General features: G+C 38.0%; 1 protein-coding gene across 14 annotated transcripts in view; it reads right to left on the bottom strand.

The window, feature by feature from the left end:
* Positions 1-22,415, bottom strand: part of mpp7a (MAGUK p55 scaffold protein 7a) — a 584,207-nt gene that overhangs the window by 537,140 nt on the left and 24,652 nt on the right. Inside the window, exon 2 of one of the 14 annotated variants that reach the window (XM_069914520.1) lies at positions 21,178-21,262. The exons of the other annotated variants lie outside the window; for them this stretch is intronic. The gene's annotated coding sequence lies outside the window, so the exon portion shown is untranslated. The remainder of the gene's footprint in view (positions 1-21,177; positions 21,263-22,415) is intronic. 14 annotated transcript variants of the gene reach the window in all.

Below are 22,415 nucleotides of genomic sequence, written 5' to 3'. Positions count from 1 at the left end.
AGAAATTGGAACAACAATACATGCAATTTGGACATGCTCAAAAGTGAATACTTTTTGGGAAGAGCTAAATCAGATATTAAGAAAAATCACAAAAAAACAAAACATACCAAAAAAACCAGAAATTTAACTAGGTCTCAAATTGGATAGAGCACAAAAAAAATTCAATATGATAGCTTTAGCAGTAGCAAAAAAATGTATAATGTCAACTTGGAAAATGGAAGAAAGCCTGAAAATGGTACATGGAAATGAATAAGTGTTCAAAACATTGGGAAAAAATACATATAATTTAAAAGACAAAGTTACATTGTTTGATCAAATTTGGGAACCATACATGAAATATAACAGAAAATGTCGGCCTCGAATCTCCACCTCCTAAAGTGATAAGATAAAGACTATCAGATTTAATCTGTAAAAGTAGATGACACGTCTTTCCTTTTTGTTTTTCTTTTGTGTGAAGATGTTATTTTATTGTATTTTAATGTTTTATATTTATTGGTTTTGGAGGGGGGTGGGAAGGGGGAGAAAAAAGGGAAAATGTCACTATATTTAATGAGAATCATTTGTACATATTTTGGTTAATATGGTTCATAGCGCGATAAATAAAGTTACAAAAAAAATTCCTTCCATTTAGCAGTTGTGCTCTTGCTCTTTAACATTTCCATTTAGTCAACTATTACTAACTCCTGTCTGATTATGTTAAAATTGGCCTTGTCTGAATTTAGGATTATACCTTGAACACCAGTGTTATCATTTTCCATAAAAACAGAATGCTGGAGGAGTCATCGGGTCTTGGGTGCCCATGGGAGGATATATATATATATATATATATATATATATATATATATATATACACACACCAGATGTGTCTGGCTCAAGCCATTCAAGGTATGAGTAAAAAGCAGCCAGGCACCTGAATTAAAAGGGTGATGCAGGCTTCCACTGCAAAAGAGTTTGAGTTTATCATACAAATAGAATGCATAATAGTTCAGTCTTAAACATGTGTATTCCCTAAACAAGGGAAACTACAAGGGGATGAGGGAGGAGTTTGCTAAGGTAGACTGGGAACGCAGGCTAGAATTGAGGACTTTCAAAGAAATTTTTCACAGTGCTTAACAAAAGTATATTCCAGTTAAAAGCAAGGACAGTGAGGGCAGGGAAAGTCAGCCTTGGATAACTATGGAAATCAGGGAAGGCAACAAGCTAAAAGTTTGAGCCATACAAAGTCACTAAGAGTTATAGGAAACTAGAAGATTGAGAAAACTAAGAAGCAACAAAGAAACACAAAGCAAGCAATCAAGAGAGGGAAGGTAGACATTGCAGAGATTAGCACAAAATATAAAAATGGACAGTAGAAATTTTTATAATTATATAAAGTACATAAGGGTTTTGAAAGTTAAGGTTCACCCCTTGGAAGATAAGACGGGTGAATTAAGATTAGATAATGAAGAAATAGGAGGCTTCTATTTTGCATTGGTATTCAAGGTGGAGGACACATTAAACATGCCAAAGATAGATGTTGTGGATGCGATGGGAGGCAAGGACTAGGATTTAATAGCTATCACTAAAGGGGTCAAACTCATAAAATTTGAGGGTCTAAATATAGATAAATCCCCCGTTCCTGATGTAATACATTCCAGGATAGTGAAAGAAATGGCAAAAGTTATAGTTGAGGTTTTGGTGAAAATTTACCAAAATTCTCTGTACAGGTCCTAGTACATTGGAAGATGGTGAATGCATATTCAAAAAAGGATGAAGGCAAAAGGCAGGAAACTATAGGCCAGTTAATTTAATACCTATAGTTGGGGCAAATGCTTGAAGCTATCAAAGAAGAAATATCGAGGCAGATGCAGCATGGATTTAGCAAAGGCAGGTCCTGTTTGACAAATTTACTGGAGTTCTTTGAGGATATAATGAGCGAAATAGATAGAGGGGAGCAGGAGGATGTTGTTCACCTGGATTTCCAGAAGGCATTCAATAAGGTGCCACATAAAAGACATACATAAGATAAGGATGCATGGAATTGGGGTGATGTATTTACACGGATAGAGGATTGGTTAACCAATGGAAAGCAGAGTTGTGATACAGGCATGTATTTCAGGTTGGCAACCGTACAAAGTATTGGTGAGATCGCATCTGAAGTACTGCGTACCATTCTAGTCTCCTTACTTGAGGAAAGATGTACTGGCTTTGGAGGCAGTGCAGAGGAAGATCACCAGTTAATTCCAGGGATGAAGGGGGTTAGCCTATGAGGAGAGATTGAGTTTGGAACTGTACTCACTGGAATTTAGAAGAATGAAAAGGGATTTTATACAGACATGAAATTATGAAAGGCATAGATAAGATAGAGGTAGGTAAGTTGTTTACATCAATTGGGAAACAGAACTAGGGGAAATAACCTCAAGATTCAGGGGTAGTCAATTTAGGACAGAGACGAGAAGGATCTGCATTTCCAAGAGGATGGTGAATCTGTGGAACTTGCTGCCCAATATTTAAGTCAATATTGGATAGATTTTTATAGCAATGGAATTGAGAGATTTTGGATAAAGGCAGGATGGAGATGAGCCTGTCATCAGATCAGTAATGATCTCAGAATGGTGAAGCAGGGTCAATAGACCGGATGGCCTATTCCTGTTTCTTATATTCTTGTGTTACAAGCCCAGAGGACCCCAAAACCCAATAGATATTCACCAAGGCAAATGGTTACTTAAACAAAAGTTGCATTCAATTATCTTTAAACATGAAAACAGAATCAAACTTTAACTTATAGTGATAAGTTAATCCCCTTCTAATTGTAAGCGCACATGTATGTAATGTGTGTGTAAGTTCAGAAAAGTTCTTTGATTCACAGTCCAATTTCACTTCTCATTCCTCCAAGTTCACTGGTTGCAGGAAATTCTTATACTGTGCACAGAATTTAACATTTATAAAGGAAAGTTCTTGCCAGTTTTCAGAGAGAAATTTGTTGTTCCAGGTCACCCACAACTGATTCCTTTTCAATCAGCCACTTCAGTGCCTTGCCAAAGAAACTTGCCCCATCAGGGTTTTCCAGATGATAACCTCTTTCTTTTAGGTCACCACAGAGTTCCTTCATGATTCTCTTATTTCAAGTGAATCATTAGACAGCCAGTCCTTTCCTCTTGTCCTCTTGCATGGACCAAAAGGGCTTTGACCAGGCTGAACTAAGCACTCACAACCCGTCTTCCAAATGGGGTTTTCCACAAGCTTGCCAGCTTGTCCTTTTCCATTCCCAGTTGCTGCTGCTGACTGTAGAACTGATCTCTCTCGGTCTCTCTTGTTGCCTTTTTGTAAACAACAATCCATTAGTTTAGTCTCTTGGGCACTCTCCAAAGCTTTTGCAAAGACTGTTGGCCCTGACATGTCTAGCATGAGCAGAGCTCCAATATTTTAAATAAGATCTGTTTTAAACTGTTTGTATGTGACCTACACTAAAAAACCCTTTCCCAATTTATCTTCTAAAAACATATCTATATACTCTGTCACACTTGTGTACATGGCATCAATAATAATCCAGAGATTACCACCTTCAAGGTGCTACTTTTCAAACCTTGGTCTTATTTCCTAAAATTCATTTTGCAGGACCTCATTCCATTCCCTACATCTGACTGCTCACCCTCCTCTTTCTGTAGGCTCTATCTGAGATGTCTTGACCTGGGCTCGTACCATCCTGAATGTCACTCTTTGCTACTGTCAGTCCCTCAACTATTTAATCCTCAATCCCCATCATTCTCCTTTTCCACCTCTTTCCAGAGACATGGCTGATGCAACTTCATCCTACTGGATCATCTTCAACAACACTATCCAAAACTGTATACTTGTTATTAAGAAGATGGTCAAGGAGTGCTTACATTTTCAGGCTGGACCCTCTACCCTTCTGGGTGGTCATCTGGGTACTCCCTGTCTACACCCTCAGAGAATGATCTGCTGCACATTGAGCTGTGACTCCACTTACTTGATCTGGTCAGTCAGGAGATGCAGTCACACACTCTTTACATGAGTGTTTTTCAGTCCTGTAAAACGTCCAGACATTTTTCTTTCACAGGAAGATTGCCCCCCTCCAAATAAAACCCAATACATAACTCAAATATTTTAAAAATCCATAAGGTTCTATGGATTTATTCTTTGAAAGAGGAAATTTGAAATGCCTTGTTCTCTCCAAAGCTGGTTGAGGAAAACTATACAATTAAATCTCAAGGAGTCAATAATGAAATACTTTGACAAATCATCTTTAATCACAGTCATTTCAACCAAGTAACCAGACATTCATCAAATTATTGCTGCCTATTGTGCTGTGTAAATCTATTGTTCAAGTATTTTTTCTGAATGCTATTATTTACAAGCCCACAGAAGATGCATTTGACAGGATGACCTGAAGAATAGCGTTACAGAAAATTTTAAAACTCATATTTCAGTGAGTCATGCCAAGCCCTAAAAACATAAGTGGTATGTGTTTTACGGTTTTAACCCTAACAGATAGAAAACAAAGCAGGAATAAAACGCACATTCTTGGACTGGCAGGTTGCGCTAGGTTGGGAACCAGTATAACTTTAGTTTAGACCTCAATTATTATGAACAATTTTACATCAGGGACTTACAATATTTCCAAGTTTGCTGATGATACAAAATGAAGAACGAGGTTGGGACGAGGATGCAGAGAAGAAAAACTGGACAAGCAGATGAGTTCAATGTTGAATAATGTTAAGTAGAAAAGAAAAATTACCTGTCTCTTTCTCCTTATCCCTACGTCGCCTTTCCTCTCGCTTCCCCTCTCTCTCTTTCCCTATTCATGTCTCCTTTCCTCCAGCACTGAATTTAAAGAGCAATTTCCCCCTTCCCTTGTCAATTTTCTGCTTCTCTCTCCTGCCTTCCTATTCACGTCCATCAATAGCCTCTTTTAATTCAGGTATCTGCCGGCTTTTTGTTCATATCTTAACAAAGGGCTCAGGGCTCACTTAATTATACACCTTTTCCTCCAATGAACGCTGTGGGGCCTGCCGAGTTTCTCCAGCAAATTTGCATATTTAACCGAAATAGAGATTTTTTTAAATGTTGAGAGATCAGAAAATGTTCATCTTCAGAGGAACCAAGGTGCTGTTTGTACACACAAGTCACACATGCAGGTTCAGGAGCAGGTAGATTTCCTTATAACATTTTAGAATAATTATACATGTCACCAGGTCTCCTTACCTAAAAAATGAGACACTAAACTGGGCCTTATTTATTTTTGCTCAGGCGCCTGCCTACATTTTGTGCATACCTTGAAGAACTCAAACCCAAAATGTTGGTTATGTATCTCGATCTTTGCTATTTAAAGTACACTGATTGATCTGCTGAGTTTCTCCAGCATTGTGTTTTTAACTTTAAAAAAAAGTAATGAATTTAAACAATACTTTTTACTACAGTTCAGAGTAGTAATGTAGAAGAACTTTGACATTTGTATTGTATTTTACAAGAAAATGAAAACAAGACAGATTGGGATAAAGATAAGTTGAAATGGGAAAAAGATTTAGGTTCTATAATAGCTGAAGAAGTCTGGATGGAAATTTGTCAGAATAGTATTCGGAAATTGATTAATGCTAGATTAGCGATGATTAATTATAATTTTATACATCAATTATATTTAACACCAGAGAAATTAAAAAAGTTTGGTCTTAGTAAGGTAGATTGTTGTTTTCGTTGTGATCAGATGGACAATACATTTTTTTTAAAAAACAGTTTGGTTTTGTGATCGATTGCAACAGTTTTGGAAAGGTATTCAATCTACATTTAATAGTTTATATAATATCTATGTTGTATTAGATCCTGATATATTTTTATTAGGGAATATGCAATCATTAATTGACTTAGACTTAAATGATTATCAGATTTCTTTTATCTATTTAGCCTTAGCGGTGGCTAATAAATGTATAGCGCTTACTTGGAAAGATAGAAATATACTAACCTTAGATAGGTGGTATTTAGAGATGAAGTCTTGTTTAATTATGGAAAAGATATCTTTTTCAATTCAAGATAAGATGTCTTTTTATAAGCTGAAGTGAACTCCATTTGTTAAGTACATGCAATTAAGTTTGATTTAAATATGTTTTATGCGTGATATTTTAGATTTGATAACTTTTTTTATTAGTATTTTTACTTGTTATTTTTTTGTTTGTGAGTGTTTTTTTTATATATAATATTACTAACTTTATTAATTCTTCATTCTTTAGTTTGGGGGGGGGAAGGGTGGGTTTTTTTTAATATATATATAGATTTTTTTTAGTGGCCGTATATATGGGGGGGGGTTAGACTGATTTAAGTTAGGTCATTAATGCTGTGTTGTAATAATTACTTTATTTTTATTTTTCTTTAAATGCAATTTTTTTGTTTTATTCATGTGATAAAATCTTTAAATAAAGTTTAAAAAAAAAAAGAACTTTGTCAAGGCTGAGGAATCTTGCCTGTGAAGTACATCTGTTATTTGAACTCAAAACTGTGACCAAATAGATTTCTGGATATGAGAGAATCAAGGGAAATAGAGGTCAGGAAAATGTTGTCAGTAAGAAGATCAAGCAGATTTTGATGAATGGTGGACTAGTGCCAGGAAGTTGAATGATCTACTCATGTACCCATATCTAACATTTTTATGACTTAGGCCGAAGGATCAGCCATTTGGGATTGACACAAGGACTATGTGCATCAGAATTGAGAATCTTCACAATTTGCCAACCAGAAAAGAGTGGATTTTCAAACAGTCATTGATCATATTGAACACTAAGACCAACAGAATTTTGTACACCAGCAGAATTGATTGAGAGGAGCAAAGTGGAATTACTCAACATCAGCCATAAAGGGCAGCATGGTTAGCACAACGCTATTAGAATCCAGCACTGCCTGTCAGGAGTTTGTCCGTTCTCCCAGTGTCTGCATGGGTTTCCTCTGGGTGCTCTGGTTTCATCCCACCCTTCAAAACGTACAGGGGTTGCAGGTTAATTGGGCGGCATGGGCCAGTCTACTCACTCAAAGCAGTCAAGTATCATATATTTTCAGTCCAGCATTGTATAATTTTCCCACTGGAAGCAGGTGTGAGAAACAATCTGGATACATGGAAAAGACTTCAGATCCTGAAATCTGAAGCAAGTGTTATTAATTTTGTGTATAAGTGGGTGCTGGTGCCTCTGGTGGGACAGGAGATGTGCTGGTGGAATTTTGATAGCATGCTCTTGAAGTTGGCTTCAAAAAAATTTAACAGCAGACGCATTTTCTTCTACTTCAACTGAAATATCTCATTATCAAAGTTGAAACCCAAATGTGACAGTAAAAAATAGCTTTGGGCATCTTTAAATCCAGCTAATCTGAACGTCTTATGCCAAAGTTGGCTTACCTTACCTGTGCCTTATGTTACAGCAAAAAAATACAGATTTTCAAAACACAGCAGGTGGTTTCTGCATAACTGCATAAGACCATTAAATTTGACCTTATATGCAAAACAAAGTCAATTTTGCAAACTGCCTGCTCAGTTTTATTGCCTATGTCTTCCAACTATCTTGGCAGGGAATGATAAATACCCCTCAGGCTTTAACTCAGGCTGCCAACTGAACAAGACACTGCCAAGAAATGAAATGGTCATAATGCCTTAATCTGCAACTAAATGCCCTCTTCAGATCATGCAATAATTCACTCAAATTATGGCATAAACCCACCCCATTTGCAAATAGTATATTAACTGCTCTACAGTGCACCATTATCAAATGTTTGATTTTATGAGTGTGGAGGGAAAAAACCACTCAACAAAAAGTATGGACAACAATGACAGAAATATTTGCTTTCATTGTTAAAAGGCAGAAATCCTTGATAATGGATAATAATATTAAGCCATCATTGCCCACATTACCTCATACAAGTCATTATTTACAAGAGATGAAGATGTAATCCTACAAAACCATAAGATGCAGGAGCAGAAGCAGACCATTCAGCCCACTGAGTCCACTCTGTCATTCGATAATGAGCTGATGCATATTCCCACTCAGCTCAGCTCCCCTTCCTTCACCCCACCCTGCCTATTCAGATATCTATCAATCTACATAAAATACACTCAATGGCTTCGCCTCCACAATAGCGGAGGCAGAAAATTCCAGAGATTCACCACTCTCTGGCTAAAGAAATTCCTCAACATCTGTTTTAAATGAGTGCCCTTCAATCCTGAAGTTGTGCCCTCTTGCCCTTGACTCCTCTACCATTGGAAACAACTTTGTTACATCTATTCTGCACATCAATTGTTTCAGGTTATATTAGAATGGTTGTTGATAAGCACGTCTTTAAAAGAGATAGATTAAGGGGGTTTAGTGTAGGTCACCTACAACAGAGTAACACTTCACAAAAGACATCTCATTTAAAATGCAAGAGCTTTGCTGAAGCCAGACACTGAGGTTCCAGTTGACTTTGCAGAAGCAATGAAGAATGCTGATCTATTGTGTATGGACAATAAAGTCCAGGCTCAGAAGTACTGATAAGATTTTTCAAAGATTGGATTTGGAGCCTTAGGAGAGGTTTTTTGGGTTTTGTTATATATATATATATATAAAGCAGAGACAAAAAAACAAACAGGATTCTTCACACACACAGAGAGAGAGAGAGAGAGAGAGAGAGAGAGAGAGAGAGAGAGAGAGAGAGAGAGAGAGAGAGAAGTGAGTTCTACAGTAGCAGTTGAGGCTGCAAAATGGCAGGCTGGCAGGCTAATTGAAAAACCCCCATTTTGAAGACGGGTTGTGAGTTCTGAGTTCAGCCTGTTCAAAACTCTTGTAGTCCTTACAAGAGGAAATGGCTGGCTAGAGTGTTTCTCCTGAAATAAGGGAAACTAGAGGAACTCTGTGGTGACCTGGAAGAAGAGATTTCAATTTGGAAAGCCCATGATAGGGCAAGTTTCTTCGGCAAGATGCTGAAGTGACTTATTTGAGGAAATCAGTTTGTGTGTGTCCAATGAACAACAAATATCTCTCTGAAACCAACAAGCACCTTCCTGAGCGGTAACCATTTAACTTTAAGCACCAAAACCTGGTGAAAATTCATAAATGTTAAATTCTGTGCACAATATAAGAATTGCCTGATACCGGTGAACTTCGAGAAGTAAAAAGTGAATGAATAGACTGTGAAACAAAGAAATGTCCTGAACATATACACATTACATACATGTGCATTTAGAATTAGAAGGGAGTTAAGTTAATAGTAATAAGCTAAACTGTGATTCTGTTTTAAAGAAAATTAAAAGCTACGTTTGGTTAAGTAACCATTGTCTTGGTGAATTTCTATTGCAGCTTGGTTTTGGAGTCCTCTGGGCTCGTAACACAATACTCTTTTTATTGGTTTTAACATATGCAAAATGCATAGGTACATATGATAATCTTTCCTCTTTTTCTTTGGCTTGGCTTCGCGGATGAAGATTTATGGAGGGGTAAAGTCCACGTCAGCTGCAGGCTCGTTTGTGGCTGACAAGTCCGATGCGGGACAGGCAGACACGGTTGCAGCGGTTGCAAGGGAAAATTAGTTGGTTGGGTCTTGGGTTTTCCCTCCTTTGTCATTTGACAGTGTGGTGGGCTCTGCGGTCTTCTTCAAAGGATTTCTTTAGACAGTCCTTGTACCTCTTCTTTGGTGCACCTCTGTCACGGTGGCCAGTGGAGAGCTCGCCGTATAACACGATCTTGGGAAGGCGATGGTCCTCCATTCTGGAGACGTGACCTACCCAGCGCAGTTTGATCTTCAGCAGCCTGGATTCGATGCTGTCGGCCTCTGCCATCTCGAGTACTTCGATGTTGGAGATGGTCGCTCCAATCAATGTTGAGGATGGAGCAGAGACAACGCTGGTGGAAGTGTTCTAGGAGCCGTAGGTGATGCCGGTAAAGGACCCATGATTCGGAGCCGAACAGGAGTGTGGGTATGACAACGGCTCCGTATACGCTAATTTTTGTGAGGTTTTTCAGTTGGTTGTTTTTCCAGACTCTTTTGTGTAGTCTTCCAAAGGCGCTATTTGCCTTGGCGAGTCTGTTGAATATCTCGTTGTCGATCCTTGCATCCGATGAAATGGTGCAGCCAAGATAGGTAAACTGGTTGACTGTTTTGAGTTTTGTATGTCCGATGGAGATGTGGGGGGGCTGGTAGTCATGGTGGGGAGCTGGCTGATGGAGGACCTCAGTTTTCTTCAGGCTGACTTCCAGGCCAAACATTTTGGCAGTTTCCGCAAAGCAGGACGTCAAGCGCTGAAGAGCTGGCTCTGAATGGGCAACTAAAGCGGCATCGTCTGCAAAGAGTAGTTCACGGACAAGTTGCTCTTGTGTTTTGGTGTGAGCTTGCTGGCGCCTCAGATTGAAGAGACTGCCATCCGTGCAGTACCGGATGTAAACAGCGTCTTCATTGTTGAGGTCTTTCATGGCTTGTTTCAGCATCATGCTGAATAAGATTGAAAAGAGGGTTGGTGCGAGAACACAGCCTTGCTTCACGCCATTGTTAATGGAGAAGGGTTCAGAGAGCTCATTGCTGTATCTGACCCGACCTTGTTGGTTTTCGTGTAGTTGGATAACCATGTTGAGGAACTTTGGGGGGCATCCGAGGCGCTCTAGTATTTGCCAAAGCCCTTTCCTACTCACGGTGTCGAAGGCTTTGGTAAGGTCAACAAAGGTGATGTAGAGTCCTTTGTTTGGTTCTCTGCACTTTTCTTGGAGCTGTCTGAGGGCAAAGACCATGTCAGTAGTTCCTCTGTTTGCGTGAAAGCTGAACTGTGATTCTGGGAGAACATTTTCGGCGACACTAGGTATTAATTTATTTAGGAGAATCCTAGCGAAGATTTTGCTTGCAAAATCTTCAAAAAAAAATCTCTCCAAAAAAAAAGCAACATATAATAATGATAAAGTAAATTAATAACAAGATACAAATATCAAATAACAGTGAACAAGGTACATATGAACCTATGTTATGTTGGACTCTGGCTTTAATTTATTTACTCTTAATTTAGTCTATGTGTGAGCTGAGTCCAGCGCGTTCGTTGAATGAAGTGATAGGAGAAGGTATTCGGTTCAACAGTCAGTTTATTACACCACACAGCACAGCACAAGAATAAAACTTATCAGAGCTCTGGGTCAGTCTGTTAGTTCATAGGTCACCTGCCAGTGAGCTACTCCCCGAGACTGACCCCTATTGTCCAGTTGGCACAGTTTATATAGGTCAATCTTATCACACAGAACAAAAGTTGTTTTCCCTGCTAGATCTTTTTGCATAAGGGTTATCACAAGTCATCTCCTGTTTTGCAGATTTCTGGGGTGTAGCCTTCCCATGTTAATCCTCCAGGCCAGACTATCCTGTTGTTTAGATCTGAAATTAATTCATCCCCAGATATTTCTAATCACCATTTGGTCCCTGTCTGGCCAATTTCTGCTGTTCTCTTTAACACCTCCTGGTGCCTTAATCTTCCTCCTAGACTGGTTTTCCATTCCCTTTGATTCTTGCGGGCCATTCTTTGTTCTGATCTGGCCTGTGTCTCCTGTGCTACTTCCCACCTCCTTCAGTTGAGCATTCCTCCTAAATCGTTTTATGCATATCCTCTCCCTGTATCTTGGGAGCGGCCAATTTCTGTTCAGCCAACTTTGCTCCATGCTGTGACAGCCACTTAGCCACATTCCTCTTTCCCTGACTCATGCAGTACAAATAAACTTATTGATTAATCATTTATTTCATAATGTTTTAACCCCTAGATTCCAACAGTTACTAATTGTGGAAAAAAGAGAAAAAACTATATATTTCTAAATTAAGAATCAAAGCCCACCCTATGAGGGCTGCTGGCCAAGTTAAAAAGTCCACTACTAATAGTGGGGTTTAAAAAAGATAATGACCTACAAGTTTTGATAATAATTGAGAAAAGGGCCCCAAAGAGAAAGATAATTAATATCCATTGCTGTAGTTGAACACCTAATTGTATTCCTCGAGAGACATTCCATCACATCCGACAACCAGTGAGTATTGGTGGGAGGGAAATCATCTTTTCATCTCAGCAAAATGGCCCTTCTAGCAATGAGGGAAGCAAAAGCCACTACATGGGATTGTGAAGAAGTCCATTGGTCCACTCCCTCCAAAAGGTATAAAAAAAAATGTTAATATTAAGAACTAATGATAAAGTGCAAAATACCCCTTGCCAGAAATAAAGAGAGAAAACATATGATCCAAATTTCCTCCTTCAGTTATCCATTTAATCACATTTAGAAGAGATGTTAGGATAAAATTTAGCTAACTGAACCTTGGAAAAGTGTGCTCGACTTTAAACTGAATTAATGAATACCTAGCACAAAGATGAGTGAACACATTTCAAAATAAAATCCCATGTAGTTTTGGCAAGTGGTTGTTGAAAGTCTTGTTCCCATATTTTCTTAATACCACCCAGGGAACCATCTCTAGATCTTGAAAGTAATTCATAAAGGGCTTAAAGCAATCCTTTATGATTAGGTTTAAAATTATATACTTCCCAAATAAGGTTAGCATCCAAGTCATGGGGAAGATTCAAAGTTAAAGAATTTAAGAAGAACCTCACCTTTACATAATAAAAACAGTGATGTTTAGGTATTTTAAATTTATAACCATATACAGCACAGAACAGGCCAGTTTGGCCCTACTAGTCCATGCTGGAACAAATCCCCACCCTCTTAGTCCCACTGACCAGCACCTGGTCCATACCCCTCCAATCCTCTCCCCTCCATGTAATTATCCAGTCTTTCCTTAAATGTAAATAACGTCCTTACTTCAACCACCTCTGCCGGAAGCTTATTCCACATCCCAACCACCCTTTGCGTGAAGAAATTTCCCCTCATGTCCCCTTATAATTTTTCCCCTGTAATCTCAAACCATGGCCTCTGGTTTGAATATCCCCACTCTTAATTGAAAAAGCCTATCCACGTTGACTCTCTCTGTCCCTTTTAAAATCTTGAACACCTCCATCAAATCCCCCCTCAATCTTCTACGCTCCGGAGAAAAAAGCCCCAGGCTGCTCAACCTTTCTCTGTAACTCAAACCCTGACATCCTGTCAACATTCTCGTGAACCTTCTCTGCACTCTCTCTATTTTGTTTATATCCTTCCTATAATTCGGTGACCAAAACTGCACACAGTATTCCAAACTTGGCCTCACCAATGCTTTGTACAATTTCATCATAACATCCCAACTCTTGAATTCAATACTCCAATTTATGACAGCCAACATTCCAAATCCTTCTTCACCACTCTATCTACCCGAGTATCAACTTTGAGGGTACTATTTACCATAACTCCTAAATCCCTTTGTTGCTCTGCACTCCTCAATTGTCTACCATTCAATGTATATGACCTATTTAGATTTGCCTTTCCAAAAGGCAACACTTCACATTTATCCGTATTAAATTCCATCAGCCATTTCTCAGCCCACTCCTCTAGCTTTCCTATATCTCTTTTTAAGCTATGGTAATCTTCCTCACTGTCCACAATACCACCAATCTTTGTATCATCTGCAAACTTACTTACCAATTTACCACTCCTTCTTCCAGATCGTTAATATATATAACAAACAATAGTGGACCCAGGACCGATCCCTGAGGAACTTCACTAGTCACCAGCCTCCAATTAAATGATAATTTTTCAAAAGTAGAAAGATTTTGGTCAATATCTTGGACTGAAGGTAAAAAAAAAACATAGAATAGGGCTAATCAATAAAAACATAACCAAAATGTTTTCTAAATTGAAATCAAATTCTCAAGGTGTGTCTGACTGCCAAATTATCAGTTAACCTGGAAGCCAAAAAAAGGCAAGGGTGCTCCAAGCATTGAAAGGAGAGATTACCTTTAGTAGATTTAATCTCTAGATCAATCCATCTTGAAGCCCCTTGGTATTCATTATGATGAATCCAAATAATGATATATCTAATATTTGTTGCCCAGTAATTAAATCTAAAATTAGGTAATATCAAACTCCCATTTTTAAATATATTTTGAAGGAATTTTTTTTGAGACAGGGCACTTATTTTTACAAATAAAGGAGGAAATTGGAGAATCTAATGGATCAAAAAAAGGATTTAGGAACAAAAACTGGTACAACTTGAAAAAAATAAGAATTTAGGCAAAATATTCATTTGATAATATTAACAGGCCCAATTAGTCACAAGAGACCATTGAGATAGACTTCTTAACATGATTCAATAGGGTAAAGAAATTTTCCTGAAACAATTTATTAATTTTTTTAGTAATAGTAATGCCGAGACAGTTAAATTGATTTTTAACATTTTTTAAAGGGGAGAGAGGAATCTAAGGAGCAGATAAATTCAAAACAAACATTTCACTCTTCTGCAGGTTTCATTTCTAGCCTGAGAATTGACCAAATTGATTGAAAAGTAGCAAAATATGTGGAATCAAATGGTTAGGATTGGATATGCATAGCAGAAGCTCATCAGCATACAGACACCTTATGAGTATTTCCAGCTCTAGAGATTCCAGACATTTCTGCTGATTGCCGAAAAGCATCCGCTAATGGTTCCAAAGCCAAATTAAACAAGAGAGACTCAAGGGACAACCTTGTCTGGTTCCAAGATGCTGTTTAAAGGGTTTAGATTTAATTGCATTAGAAAAAAATTGAAGCTGTAAGAGGTAGATATATCAGTTTAATCCAATTGATAAAGAGAGAACCTAAATTAAATCTCTCTAGTACACAAAATAAATATTCACATTCTACTCTATTGAATGCCTTTTTGGCATCTAAAGAGATAATTCATACAAAGAACAAAACTGTAGGGGAGTAGAGAATACCCAAGAGATGTTGAATATTGAATAGTGAGTAATGTTCTTTAATAATTCCCATTAGATTCTCAGAGGTAACAAGAGGCATATTTTCTAAACTTGAGGACAGGATCTTGTACAAAATCTTGGCATTAAAATGTAGAAGAAGGGAAATTGGTTGGATGAAGTAGTCTAAAGGATCCTTATTCTTTTTAAGAATTAAGGGAGATGGAAGCATCATAAAAGTTTTGCAGCAACTTTCTATTAATTGAAGATTGATTAAAGACAGAGTCCAAATAAGTGAGAAAAAGATTTATAGAACTCCACTGGAAATCCAGCTGGGCCAAGACTTTTACTGACTGCAAAGAGTTAATAGCAGTCGCTATGTCTGGCTGAGATAGGCTTTTCCAATTTAAATCTGTTCTCAGTAGAAACTGAACAGATCATCAATTTATCTTAAAAGTACCATACTGAAGTTTGACCTTGAGTAAAATCAGAATTATATAGCTTAGAATAAAACTTTAAAAAGGAATCATTTATTTTAACATGATTGCTAATGGTCTGACTGTCAGTTCTATGAATCTCAGCAATAAGCTGTTTAGATATCTTTTTTTATTTGGGTAGCTAAAAGTTTACCAGCCTTATCCCCATGCACGTAATATATAAATTTAGTCTTCAAGAATTGGGTTTGTATAGGATAATTAAGAGGAATTCATATTTAGTTTTGAGTTCAACCCTTCTAAAAAAGCTCAAGTTTCAGGGGTTAATCAATAATCAATAATCTTCAATTGAGTGGCCAAGTCATCTCTTTCAGAATTCACTTTTTTCTTAACATTAGCCATACATGAAATTATCTGGCTTTAGAGACATCCCAGGCTATCAAGTCAGAAACCTCTGGAAAGGAATTTTCTGTGGAGGGATAAAAAAGCAATTTGCACTTTCATATATTTCAAAAATTTAGGGTTTAGTGCTAAAATCAGAATTTATGGTCATGAATAAGTCATGAAATTCAGTGTTTTGTGGCAGCATCAAAGTGCAAACATACATGTTACAACCATCTTACAACATTACTATAAAAAATAAAATAAAAGTAATAGCATATGAAAAGTAAGGCAGTGTGCTTGGTTCACTGATTATTCAGGAATTTGATGGCAGCGGGGAAGAAACTGTCCTTGTGCCACTGAGCACACTCATCTTTAGGCCCCTGTACCTTTTCCCTGATGGTAGCAGAGTGAAGAGGGCATGGCCTGGGTGGTGGGGGTCTTTGAGGATAGAGGCTGCTTTTTTAAGATACTGCCTCATGTATATGTCCTCGATGGAGTGAAGTTTGGTGCCTGTGATGTCACAGGCTGAGATAACAACCCTCTGAGAGTTAGCACCTCTATATCAGGCAGTGATGCAACCAGCCAGAATGCTCTCCTCTATACACCTGTAGAAGATTATGAGAGTCTTCAGTGATACCAAACTGCCTCAGACACTTCACAAAATATAGCCATTGGCGAGCCTTCTTTATGATTGCATCAACATGGAGACTCCAGAACAGATCCTTGGAGATTATGACATCCAGGAATTTGAAGTTCTTGAGTCTCTACTACTGAGCACTCAATGAGGACTTGGTCATGTTCCCCTGACTTCCTCCTGAAGTCCACAATCATTTTTGCTGATGTTGAGCACAAGGTTGATGTTGTTACACCATTCAATGAGCTGATCTATCTCCCTCCTGTACGCTTCCTCATTGTTGTTTCAACTGTCAATTTTGGTGTCATTGGCAAACTTGTAGATGGCATTGGAATTGTGCCTGGCCACAGTCATGGGTGTACAGTGAGTAGAGCAGTGGGCTAAGCAGGTATCCTTGGGGTGCACCTGTGTTGATTATCAGTGAGGAGATATTGTTTCTAATTCATACTGACTGTGGTCTTCCAATGACAAAGACAAGGATCCAGTTGCAGAGTGGGGTACAGAGGCCTAGAGTTTGTAAATTCTTGACCAGGACTGAGGGAATAATGGTATTGAATTTTTGAATTGAAAGAGAATTAAACCACCTGTAAATGCTAGGTAAATCTGAGATATTAAAAGACAAAAAATCACAGGAGAATGGTCAGAAATTAATATGCTTTCATAAGTACAGAAATCAACAGAGGGAATTAATTGTTGGTCAATGAGAAAGTAATCATTACGTGAATATGCATGGTGAACCTTAGGGGAAAAAAAAACTATCATCCAGATTTAAGAATCTCCAGATTGAAACACAAGAGAATTGATAAGTATAGCTGACTTATTCAATTTAGCAGTTTGCGAGAAGAACGGTCAAGTGTTGGATCAAGCCAACAATTTAAATTACCAGCTATAACCAAGGTGCAGATATTTAAGTCTGGTAAAGAAGCATTCGAAAAAATGTGGATCGTCAGTATTAGGACCATAAACATTATCAAAAACATATTCAACAGTTTACCAAATAAAATTAAAGTGACCATTGCCATTTATTAAACATGAGCTTATTCGCAATGCCAAAGTTTCATCAATCAAAAATGAAACTCCCCTAGATTTAGCCATAAATGCTAAGTGGTAATGCTGTCCCTTCCAAAAACTTAGGTGTGAAGTATCAGATATAAAAAGGTGGGTTTCTTGTAAAAAAATTATCTGTAGTTGAAACTTTTTAATGTGTGCAAAAAATCTTACAGTACTTGAATGGATGGTTCAACCTACAAACATTCCACAACAATATCTTTAAACCTCTTGCCATCCAAAGATTTAAAAACCATAGCTTTTGGAGATGACATCCCATAATAAAAGTCAGTAAAACCACTCAAAAAACCTACTTAAATGCCTCCTCCTCAACACAAAGAATCTGTTCTGCTCTCGGTAGCAACTTATAGTCAAAACAATAAACCCCTGAAAAACTCCCCACTGGCAGTCATCCCAGAATCAAATTTCCAAGGTAAAAAGCTCCACAAACAAAACTATTATGACATCAAAGAGAATAATTCAGATTCACATGCCAGGATTAACTTAAGAAAAAACAGGGATAGTTGCTCAGTACAAAGAATAAAAAATATTAAAAGAGAGGTAATTTAAAATAACAAGTGTATAGAATTTAAAGGCTAAATATTATCACGTAAAGAGACAATTCCTTATGAAGCAGAGAAACTGTAGATTCTTTAGAATATCAGTTAAAATTTTCTTCACCGAAAACAAATGAAAACCAGCATTCATACAGTGGGGGGATAAAAAAAAACAAGAAAGTTTCACTAAGCAGATGAAAGAGTAGCAACTGATGTAATTTAATTCAGGAAATTAGCTGCAGACTCTGGAGAATCAAGCCACATCTTGGTGTTATTCAGCAAAGTAATTCTCAGCTTAGCTGGAAAAAATAGCAATGGTCAAAAGTCGGCATTGTAAGGCTGAGACATGACTTCCATGTAAGCAGATCACTCCTTCATGATTTTGGGATGATAATGGTCTCGAAATGATACTGTTGGGTCCCTCTGCGTATAGATTATCTCAACAGAGGTCCTCAATCTGGAAGCAGTGCAGACGAAGAATAATTGATCGGGGTTTCTTGCTGGGAGCAGGTTTAGGAATAAGCAAAAAATGTGCTCTGTCAACTTCAGGGACAGTTGACAGCACATCTTTCCCAAAGACCTCAAAGAGAAACTCCACAAAGAATTTGGAGAGTGGCCCAAACTTGGTCCCTTCATCCAAACCAATAACTCTCAAATTATTCCTCCTGCTCTTTGCTTCTCAGTTTACAACTTTTTTTAGATAGCAAATCATTAATTTTCTTCAGATCAAAATTGTTCTGTTGAAGATCATCCAACGCAGAAGAGGAACTTCCATTAACTTTTTCCATAGCCTGAATTTTGGAGTCATGCTTGTGACAGATTATGTTATTTTTTTAATATTGTATATGGATATGTTTTAAAGGAGGTAAATTGTAGCAGTTTTTTTTTGTGTAGGTCACATACAAACACTTCATAACAGATCTCATTTAAAATGCCAGAGCTCTGCTCAAGCCAGACTGTCCAAGCTCTTGGTGCCTTTACAAAAACTTTGAAGAATGACTATAAGGGCTTCACAAGTAGGTGCTAATTGAACATGCTGTGGAGTAATGGACTATTGTTTTGGAAAGCAACAGATGAACAAACTCAGAAGATTGGGTATGGTGCCATAGTCAGTCTGAGTGCAGTTGGCTGTTCTAAGAGGGTCATGTGTTTTTTTCTGTGAGAGAGAGAGAGAGAATTCAGTTCTACAGTGCAGCAGCTGGGACTGGAACATGGCAAGCTGGCAAGCTTGTGGAAAAACCCCATTTTGAAGACAGGTTGTGAGTTCTTAGTTCAGCCTGGTTAAAGCCCTTGTAGTCCATACAAGAGGAGAAGACTGGCTGCATAATGTTTCGCTTGAAATAAGGGAAACAAAAAGGAACTCTGTGGTGACCTGAAAGAGGTCATTATCTGGAGAACCCTGATAGGCAAGTTTCTTCGGCAAGATACTGAAGTGGCTGATCGAAAGGAATCAGTTGTGGGTGTCCAACGAGAAACAAATCTCTCTCTGAAAACCAACAAGAACCTTCTGAGTAGTAACCATTTATCTTTCAAGCACCAAAGCCTGGTGAACTTCATAAATGTTAAATTCTGTGCACTGTATAAGAATTGCCTGCAACCAGTGAACTTGGAGGAATGAGAAGTGAGATTGGACTATGAATCAAAGAACCTTCCTGAACTTATACACACATTACACATACATGTGCTTAGAATTAGAAGGGAGTTAATAGTAATAGTGTTAAAGTTTGATCCTGTTATTATGTTTTAAGTTAATTAAAAGCAACTTTTGTTTAAGTAACCATTTATCTTGGTGAATTTCTATTGCTGCTGGGTTGTGGGGTCCTCTGGGCTCATAACATGCTCCTTGATGAGCGTATGTAGTACCTTCATGGATCCAGCAACTTAGGTGAGAGTAGATTTCATATCCTTAGTGTCCTTTTTGAAATCCTTACCCAAGTGTTTGATATATCTCAGCAAGGGTGAAAAATCTTCTTTAGAAGAGGCTTCCTCCTCCTTTTTTCCCAGCTTTTGCACCTTGAGTAGTGATTATAGACTCATGTATAAATGTAAAGCAAGTTGGAGGCAAAGGAGGAACTAAAAATGAACTCCAAGTTGAGGACAAAGTGGCTTGAAAAGTGTGAGACCTGCAATGGTTAGGAGCAACTAGTAATCCAAGTTACTCCATCAGCTACCACCAGGGCTTCCTATCCAGGCCTTTCAACATTGAAATGCATCTATGAGGATCCCCCCCCTCATTCTTCTGAACTTGAAGGATGATGGTCCAAGAGCTGTCATATGTTCCTCACATGCTAATCCCTTAATTCCATGAATCATTGTTACTCATCTCTGAACCCTTTCCAATGCAGCTCATTCTTCCTTAAATAAAAAGTCCATAACTGTACCCTGTACTCCAAGTGAGACATCACTAATGCCTAACAAAGCCTCAATATCACATTCCTCCTCTTGAATCCTATTCTTCTAGATATGAATGCTAACAGGGCATTTGTCGTCTTTACCACCAACTCAACCTGGAGGTTGACCTTTGAATGATGGTATCCTACACAAGGATTCCCAAGTCCCGTTGAACCTCTGAATTTTGAATTTTCTCCCCGTCAAAATAATAGTCTGTCTTTTATTCATTCTACTAAAGGACCTGGCCATGCACTTTCCAACACTGAATTTCATTTGCCACTTCTCTGTCCCTTCTCCAAATCTAAGTCTCTTTCCAGCCTCTAGGTTTTTTCCTCTCGACATGCCCCTTTAACTTACTTTGTAATCTGTAAACTTGGGCACAAAACCATTTATTCTGCAATCCAAATCATTAACATCCAGCATAAAAAGAAGTGTCCCCAATGGTAGCCAACCATTATCCCTTTATTCCCACTCTGCTTCCTGCCTATCAGCTAATTCTCTATCCATGCTGATATCTTTCCTCTAATTCCATGGGTTCATTTTGTGAAGCAGCCTGACGTGCAGCACCTTCTCAAAGGCCTTTTGAAAGTCCAAATATACAATATCCATTACTTGTAGATAAATTTTGCCTGACAAACCTTCCTTTATTATTGTTCAATCTTGGGTGATACCATGACAAGGCAATAAATGGCATTCCTGATTCTCAAGAGTACAAATACAAAATGTTCCAGTTAATACTGTCATGTTATTTCTTTATTGAACATTGACATATCACATTACTGGTGAAACCACACTCCGCTGACCATCAACAGCTCAACAAGAGTATCAAATTCATTGGAGTGCACTTGGCAAAAAATCTCATCTAATCCCTTAACACCAGCCCCATAATCAAGAAAGCCCAGTAGTGCTTCTACTTCTTGTAAAGGCTGAGGAAGGTTAATCTCCCACACTCACTCCATTCTAGAGATGTATTGACAGCATCCTGTGCAACTGCATCACCAACTGGTTTGGAAGCCGTATCATCTCAGACTGCAAGACCCTGCAGAAGATAGTGAAGTCAGTGGAAAAGATCAATGGGGACTCTCTTCCATGAAGGACATCTACAACACTTGATGCAGGCAAAAGGCAATAAACATTGTGAAGGACTACACCCCCACCCCCCCCCCCCCCCCCACCATTCACATAAACTGTTCTTCCTTCTGCCATCTGGTAGGAGGCACCGTAGCACTCGGGCCCCAACATCCAGATTGGGCAACAGTTTTACCCCCCAAGCCATCAGGCTCCTGAATTCCCAGAACATGTGGATAGTGTGGACTTTTACTGTAAATGTTTTAATACTTTATTGTGCTTAACTTATATTTATGTAAATATGCTCAATGCTGCTCGAAAAACACTATCTTGTCTTTGCCATGCAAGCATGGTATGAACGATGAATAAAGGTGTCTTGACTTGAAGTGTGCAATGTATACGCATGCAATTTTGCAGAATATATTGAATCCATGTTATTGAGAAAGAGCAAGTGCCTGGCTGGTTCACAATAATTTCAGATGATTTATGGTTCTTGTTGTTTAAGTGCTCCAAGTCCATGAATAAGACAAATGAAAATGTACTGTGTGATGAGGAGCTGCCAATAAAATGCTGCTTCAAGTTCAAGATCTGCTTGGATTTGTGAAACTGCACAGACACCAGTCAGCCCACTCTATCTAGTACATTCATTTGAAAGTGTTTTTTTTAATTCTCAGGGGTACAAATACAAAATGTTCTACTTAATAGTTCCATGTTATTTCTTTATTGAACATTGACATATCGCAAATTTAAAATAAATTGTTCATTGAATTTTAACAAATTTTAACCAATGACGGGAAGCCTTTCAACATTATCGCTAACAGAACAGCCACAATGACAGCAGACATTCAAGTTTAATGTCCAGAGCAATATAACTTAGACAAAGCTCAAGGGAATTAATGTTTCATTCATAGATTGAAATTAGCAGCCAAGAAATTTTCAGAATGTAATTATATTCAAATTATTTTGGTTAAGACTGAATTTTGTGAAAGCATATTTGTTTATTTCACATTGTTTCCATGGTGAAAATGACAATTGCATTCCTTCAGATACTGAAATGTATCTGCTCTGTGGTAAACTATTTGATCAAGTGCTAAGAACTTGAAGCCTGTATTTGAAAAGCAACC

The sequence above is a fragment of the Narcine bancroftii genome, chromosome 1 (assembly GCF_036971445.1).
Source record: "Narcine bancroftii isolate sNarBan1 chromosome 1, sNarBan1.hap1, whole genome shotgun sequence".
NCBI lineage: Eukaryota > Metazoa > Chordata > Chondrichthyes > Torpediniformes > Narcinidae > Narcine > Narcine bancroftii.
This window is presented reverse-complemented; position numbering and strand designations above follow the sequence as displayed.